This window comes from Chiloscyllium punctatum, chromosome 44, assembly GCF_047496795.1.
Source record: "Chiloscyllium punctatum isolate Juve2018m chromosome 44, sChiPun1.3, whole genome shotgun sequence".
NCBI lineage: Eukaryota > Metazoa > Chordata > Chondrichthyes > Orectolobiformes > Hemiscylliidae > Chiloscyllium > Chiloscyllium punctatum.
The window spans coordinates 36,040,087-36,047,407 of record NC_092782.1 but is presented as its reverse complement, the minus strand read 5'-3'; the positions used below and the strand labels follow the sequence as shown (position 1 = coordinate 36,047,407).

The 7,321-nt window shown below is 42.2% G+C and overlaps 1 long non-coding RNA gene across 1 annotated transcript; it reads left to right on the top strand.

The window, feature by feature from the left end:
* Positions 1–1,330: 1,330 nt before the first annotated feature.
* Positions 1,331–3,341, top strand: LOC140466640 (uncharacterized). Its single transcript, XR_011955241.1, has 3 exons — positions 1,331–1,391; positions 1,813–1,922; positions 3,270–3,341. It is a non-coding gene; the product is annotated as an uncharacterized lncRNA (long non-coding RNA).
* The last annotated feature ends 3,980 nt before the right edge of the window (positions 3,342–7,321 follow it).

Sequence of the window (7,321 nt, the reverse complement as noted above, 5' to 3'; positions counted from 1 at the left end):
GTGTGTAGGGGCAGGTGGCAGTGTGTAGGGGCAGGTGGCAGTGTGTAGGGGCAGGTGGCAGTGTGAAGGGGCAGGTGGCAGTGTGAAGGGACAGGTGGCAGTGTGAAGGGACAGGTGGCAGTGTGAAGGGGCAGACGGCAGTGTGAAGGGACAGGTGGCAATGTGAAGAGGCAGGTGGCAGTGTGAGGGGCAGGTGGCAGTGTGAAGGTGTAGGTGGAAGTGTGAGGGGCGGGTGGCAGTGTGAAGGGACAGGTGGCAGTGTGTAGGGGCAGGTGGCAATGTGAATGGGGCAGGTGGCAGTGTGAATGGGGCAGGTGGCAGTGTGTAGGGGCAGGTGGCAGTGTGAGGGGCGGGTGGCAGTGTGAAGGGGCAGGTGGCAGTATGAAGGGGGCAGGTGGCATGTGAAGGAGCAGGTGGCAGTGTGAAGGGGCAGGCAGCAGTGTGAGGGGACAGATGTCAGTGTGAAGTGGCTGGTGGTTGTTTGAAGGGGCAGGTGGCAGTGCGAGGGGGACAGGCGGTAGTGTGAAGGGGGCAGGCAGCAGTGTGAGGGGCAGGTGGTTGTTTGAAGGGGCAGGTGGCAGTGTGAAGGGGCAGGCAGCAGTGTACAGATGCAGTTGGCAGAGAGAAGTGGCAGATGGCAGTGTGAAGGGGCAGGTAGCAGTGTGAGCGGGCAGGTGGCTGTGGGAAGGGGCAGGCGGTTGTGTGAAGGGGAAGAGGGCAGGGTGTAGGGGGAAGGCAGCAGTGTGAAGTGGCTGGTGGTTGTTTGAAGGGGCAGGTGGCAGTGTGAGGGGGCAGATGGCAGTGTAAGGGGGCAGATGGCTGTGTGAAGGGGCAGATGGCAGTGTGAAGGGGCAGATGGCAGTGTGAGGGGACAGGTGGCAGTGTGAAGGAGCAGATGGCAGTGTGGAGAAGAGCTGTGAATGGGCACTTAAACAATGAGCAAGCAGCCCAGCCCTAGACATAGTCATGGTAGTTAATTGAGAGTGTTCATCTTTCCTAGTGCACACCTCCAACAGACCTGATGTGGGCAGATTCTGAATGGTGACCTCTACCTGCAAAAACAGCATTAATTTACAACCCACCTTTTCAAACTTCATTAACTTTTGCTTGGAAATCAGTCCAACCTAACTAATGTATACAACATGTGCATTTTAATATTTATTAATGCAAAAGTGCAAGCCATTGTATCTTTTGCACCGACTGTATGACTATCTATTTATTCAAAACAGTCCTGCTTGCACCTTTCCACAGCTTATGTGTTCTTTTTAAATTTATTTTTACAGTATACAATTCTCCCAACATCCACGTCTGGTACACTTACACTTTTTGATATTAATGCAATTGGTGATATTTCTACAATAAGTTCATTGGATTATGAAGCTGTTGATCAGGTATGACTAATGATAACCTATTCAGTACATTAAATGGAAAAATCTCCCAGTTCACTTGGATAGCCATAATTTACACGGTTACCAGGGCTAATTCTGAAAAACAGCCTGAAAACAGAAAGGGGGATTACTTTCATCAGAATTATATTGTTTTAACTCCATTACAGATCATATGCAAGTAGATGGGGTTAATTTAGGATAACATTTCATAACACTAATTTAGAAGCTTTCATTCCTGAGCTGTACTGTTCTGTATTCTATGTTCTAATTGTTCAGGTTTCGATCAATCTAGTCTTCTGCCCAAGATAATTTCTCCATGTGTCAGCAGAGGTTTAATGACACAATATGAATACTTACTGAATTGAAACAATTAGCATGGTTCCATCCATTAATGAAAATGCAATTGCATTTTGTCCCTGTGTAGCTGACACAGTATCATGCAGTGGTTTCTGTAGCTGACCCAGGAGGAAATACCTGCACTGGCACTGTCACTATCTACATCACTGATGTCAATGATGAAGCTCCTGTCATAAGGTTTGTTATTAAACTATTTTAGACACAATTTCAATTATTACCATGTTTAAGAAAAAGAATTAGCTTTGTTACTATAAATATATATATATTCTGAGAATCAGCCATTCTGAATTTAAATGTATACTTCCCCTTAGTCATTACAGAACCTTTTCTTTTCCCACTTATTGGTATGTCTTTTGAAAAATAAAAATAAAATCAAATCAGACACACCATATGACTAGTTTGTAGCTTTGTCTCTCTGGTTTTAAAATTTTGCCTTTGTTAAAATACAAAACGCCTGAGGGAAAAGACTATGAATGGAGGATATGACCAGGCTTAAAGAATAGGAGAGAGAAAGGAAGTGAATGAAGAGAAAAATGACTAGGATCTGCCAAAGCTCATTCTGAAACTGTATAGATTTGAAGACTCATGGAGCTATGGAGCTCTCAGGTCCCAGGAAACAATGATTGAAAAAGTATTTGGTACAGTGAGTTTTATGTTTGTAAGGATGGTTAGGGAAGAAACACAAGCAAGAAAATGTGTTCCAAGTTTCAGACAATGAGAGTGGAAAGCACACTACATCCTCAGATAACAGCTCACGATTATTGTGACTGTGGAAGTAATTAGAAACATTCCTGTTCTGCATAATCAGTTTCAGATTCTGATTAGCATTGCAAATTACGTTCTCATTGTGGATCACATATTCTTTTCCTGAATCATAGAACAACAGTTTCTGATAATAAACCATCTTTAACGTAATGAAATGTTCCAAACTGCTCAGCAGATATTACAAATCAAAGTGCAATGTTACATTCAGATGATCGCCGTTTAAGTGATGTAAAGTTTGGTCCTTCATCATCGAGTAATTGTAATTGGGAATGATAGAGGTCAGAATGAGAGGAGTGCTGATACTTCAGAGGGTTGTAGCCTGATGGGGATGGCAGCGATAGGAAGCAGAAAAGGGATTTGAAACGAAAGATGAGAATTTTTAAGTCAACATATTGATTGAGAGCCAATTTGGGTGATCAACTGCAAGGGGAATAGGGGAATCAGACGGACTGCTCAATTAAGGTGTGGCAGCGGAGCTTTGCATCACCTCAAGTTTAAAAAGAATAGAATGTAAGTGTGCAAATACCAGAGTGCATGAGAATTGGCGAATAGGTCATGAGCACAGATAGACTGCAAATCAGACCATTTCACATCAGAATACCTTGATACTTGGATTGAATGGTACTTTCATTCTACACTCCTGGAGTTTATTATATTTAGAATGTTTTCTCAAACATATATTATTTAAAACAACTGAAAAATAAGATGAAAATCCAAAGATACCAGATGGTAACTTAACAATGAATTGTCACTTTCTAGTTTATGCCCTTCGAGTCCAGTCTTGGTGGATGAGGAAGTAAATATTGGCACAAATGTCGCATTTTTAGCAGCCTTTGACAATGACAGCAGTGACACTTTGACTTTCTCCTTCGCAATCCCTGTATCTGAGTTCGATATTATTCAAGGTAAGGACATTAAAATCTCCTCTTGTAATCATTTCAAGGAGAGTAATTGGAGTGTTATTTTCTTTTTTTACACTGTTTTACTTTGTCTTTTCGACCAATGATCTGCTGATATTGGCATATGCACTTTAAAATGAAAGTTCAGAGTATGAATATGTTGAGAATGTGTTAAAAAAATGACTGACAAAAATTGATAAGCACAAACTACTTTATTCATTCATAGCGACTCACTTGTATCTTATGCAAAGGACATTGTAGCAACAGTTATATCCTGTCTGAAGTTTAAAATAAAAGCTACTATTAAAGGATAAAAGATGCACAAGGCATTCTTTTGCATTAATATGTTAAGGAGAGTAAATTGCGAATATTAACACTTCTGGAAGAATGGTAAAAATAAATTTAAGATAATCATATTGTCATGATTCCATTGTAGGTTGCTTTCAACTTAAACAAAAATACTTCTGTGGAGTAATATCTTATTAGAAGCATAGTTTACAAGAGGAGGGAAGGTTTCTGAGGTTGTAAACTATTCTGAAAACAAATTAAAACAGATAGGGAATAAAAAGTTATAAAGTGAGAGATCCCATTTATTTGCTGAGAAGACTTTATTAATTCATGAGGTATGGGCTTTGCTGGCTAGGCTGACATTCATTGTCCATCCCTAATGTCCTTGAGAAGGCACTGGTATGTTGCTTTCTTGAATCACTGCATCCCTTTGATGAAGGTATGTTCATGATGCCATTAGGGAGTGAGTTCCAGGATTTTGACCCAGCGACAGGGAAGGAACAGTGATGCAGTTCCATGTCAAGATTATGAGTGGTTTGGAGAGGAACTTGCAAATGGTCATGTTTCCATGTATCTGCTTACATTGTACATTTAAATGGTAATTGTTGAGAATTTGGAAGGTGCTGTCTAAGGGGCCTTGGTGATTACATCTTACAGACAGGACACACCACAACGACTGAACAACACTTTTGGAAGAAGTGAATGGTATGGATGTGGTGCAAATCAAGCGGGCTGCTTTGGCTCGGCTGGTGTCAAGTTTCTTGAACGTTTTTGGAGGAGCACCCATTCAGGGAAGTGAGGAGTGTTACATTACACTCCTGACTTGTGCCTTGTTGATGATGAACATGCTTTAGAGATTAGATTAGATCAGATACCCTGCAGTGTGGAAACAGGCCCTTTGGCCCAACAATTCCACACCAGCCCTCCAAAGAGTCACCCACCCAGACCTATTTCCCTCCATTTACCCCTGACTAATGCACTTAACGCTTAACACTGGGCAATCTAGCATGGCCAGTTCACCTGGCCAGCACGTATTTTGGAATGTGGAAGGAAACAGGAGCACCCGGAGGAAACCCACCGGAGGAAACACAGGGAGAATGTGCAAACTCCACACAGTCAGTCACCCAAGGCCAGAATCGGCCTGGGTCCCTGGCGCTGTGAAGCAGCAGTGCTAACCACTGAGCCACCATGCCACCCCTTCACTCAGGAGGTGAGGAGGTGAGTTACACATTGTAAGATTCCTAACCTCTGACTTGCTCCTGCAGCCACAGCATTTGCATGGATAGTCCAGTTCAGTCTATGATCGGTGATAATCCCATGATAGTGAAATTGGGGAATTCAGCAATGGTAGTGCCATTGAACATCAAGGACAAATGGTGAGATTCTGTCTTGTTAGACATAGTTGTTATCTGACCCTTGTTTGGTGTGAATGTTACTTGACACTTTCCAGATCTTGACACACTCAGACATAGTCCTCCTCAGTATCTGAGGAGTTGGCACGATTTGAACTTTGTGAAATTATCAGCAAAGATCCTTATAATAGAGGGAAGGTTACTAGTGAAACAGGTGAAGATTATTGAGTCCAGGACACTACCCTGAGGAACTCCTGCAGAGATGCTTGAAGCTAATATACCTGACCGCTATCAGCTAAAACTATACTCCCCACCCCTCTCCCCAAATCCAATTGACTGTGAATTTACCACAATTCCTTGATGCCAGTTGAACACTACCTTGAAATCAATGGCAGTAACTCTCACCTCATCTCTGGAGGTCAGCCTTTGGTTGAACGAAGGCTGTAATGAGGTCAGGAACTATGTGGCCTTTCTGAAGCCCAAATCAATGAGCATCAAGGTATCAGATATTGCTAAGCAACTGATGCTTGATAGCACTATAGATGACTCCTGTCTTTATTAATGATTGAGAATAGACTGATGGGCCAGTAATTCGCTGGGTTGGATTTATCCTGCTTTTCCTCCACAGGACATTCCTGGGCAATATTCCATGTTGTTAAGCAGATGTCAGTACCATACCCCCATTGGGAGAGCATGACTGGGGTACAGCAAATTCAGGAGCACCAGCCTTCAGTACCCTTTGTTGAATGTAATCAGTGCTCAGAGCCTTTGCAATATCCAATGTCTTCAGCCATTTCTTGATATTACGTGGAGTGAACCAAACTGGGTGATGACTGATGTCTGAGATGCTGAGGGCCTCAGGATGGGACCCACATGGTTCATCCACTTGGCATTTCTTTTCACTGCGAATGCTTCAACCTTGTCTTTTGCACCAATATGCTTTGTTCCTCATTATCAAGGATGAGGATATTTGTGCACTTCCCTCCAGTGAGTTGGGCGAACTATTTATTCCATCCATGATTGGATAAGGCAGGGCTGCAGAGCTTAGATATGAACTGTTTGTTCTGGAATCACTTAGCTCTCTCTGTCACATTTTATTTAAGCTGTTCAACACACAATTAGTCCTGTGTTGTAGTTCTACCAAACTGACACCTCATTTTTTGATGTGCCAGGTGCTGTTCTTGTTATATCTTTCTTTCCCTCTCCATTGATCTAGGATTGTCTCTTGATCTGTATGGTAATGGAACAGCAGGTGATATGCTGGGCCATGAGATTGCAGATTGTGTTTGAGTACAATTCTGCCAGACCACAGCACCTCATTGATTTCCAGTCTTGAAGTGATTTGCCATAAAACACAATGCAGGGAATCCTCAAAATGAAGCTGGGATTTTGTCTCCTTGAAGGTGGTCTCTCCTATCCATACTGTTATGGACATGTGTATTTGGGGCAAGCAGATTGATGAGAATGAGATCAAATATGTTTTCCCCTTTTGATGATTCCTTCACCCCCACTGCAGTGCCAAGTCTGTCCTTTAGGACTGAAACAATTTAGTCAGTAGATGGTGCTACCAAGGCACACTTGATGAAGTAAAGCTAATACTTTGGAGCTGACGGGTAACAGAGAGGGTGGTGCGTGTACTGAATGAGCTGCCAGAGGAAATGGTAGAGGCAGATACAATTATAATGTTTAAAAGACATTTGAATAGGTCCATGAATAGCGCCTATTTATTGGGATATAGACCAGATGCAGAAAAATGGAACGAGTTAAGATTGGGATACCTGGTCAGCATGGACGAGTTAGACTGAAGGTCAGCTTCCATGCTGTACAACTCTCTATCCCTGTGATTAGCGCAGTTTAAAAGACAAAGGTTCTAGAAAGACTTTGCAACTGGAATTCTGTAAGTTAATTGTGTGCTATGTCTTGTTGGTTTTTTTCCGTCACTGATTTTTCCTCAGTTTCATTCAGAGTCATTGCAGCCTTAAAAATAGCATTTCAATTTCAATAAGACTTTAGTGATAACAAACGCGAATGGTCACTGCACCCCAAATATTAACTCAATTTTTTTTCTCTGCCCTGTTGCCAGACCTGTTGAGTTTTTCCAGACTTTCTGTTTCTATGTTATTGCAATCCATTTTCTTGTTGCGTGCTAAATTTCAACAGTTTCATAATTGATTTTATTTGAGAATTATTTGAGTATTAAACCTGCATCCTTTCCCACAGGAAGTGCAGCTCTTCCAGCATGAAGCAGTGTTGGCACACTAGATATGGTCAC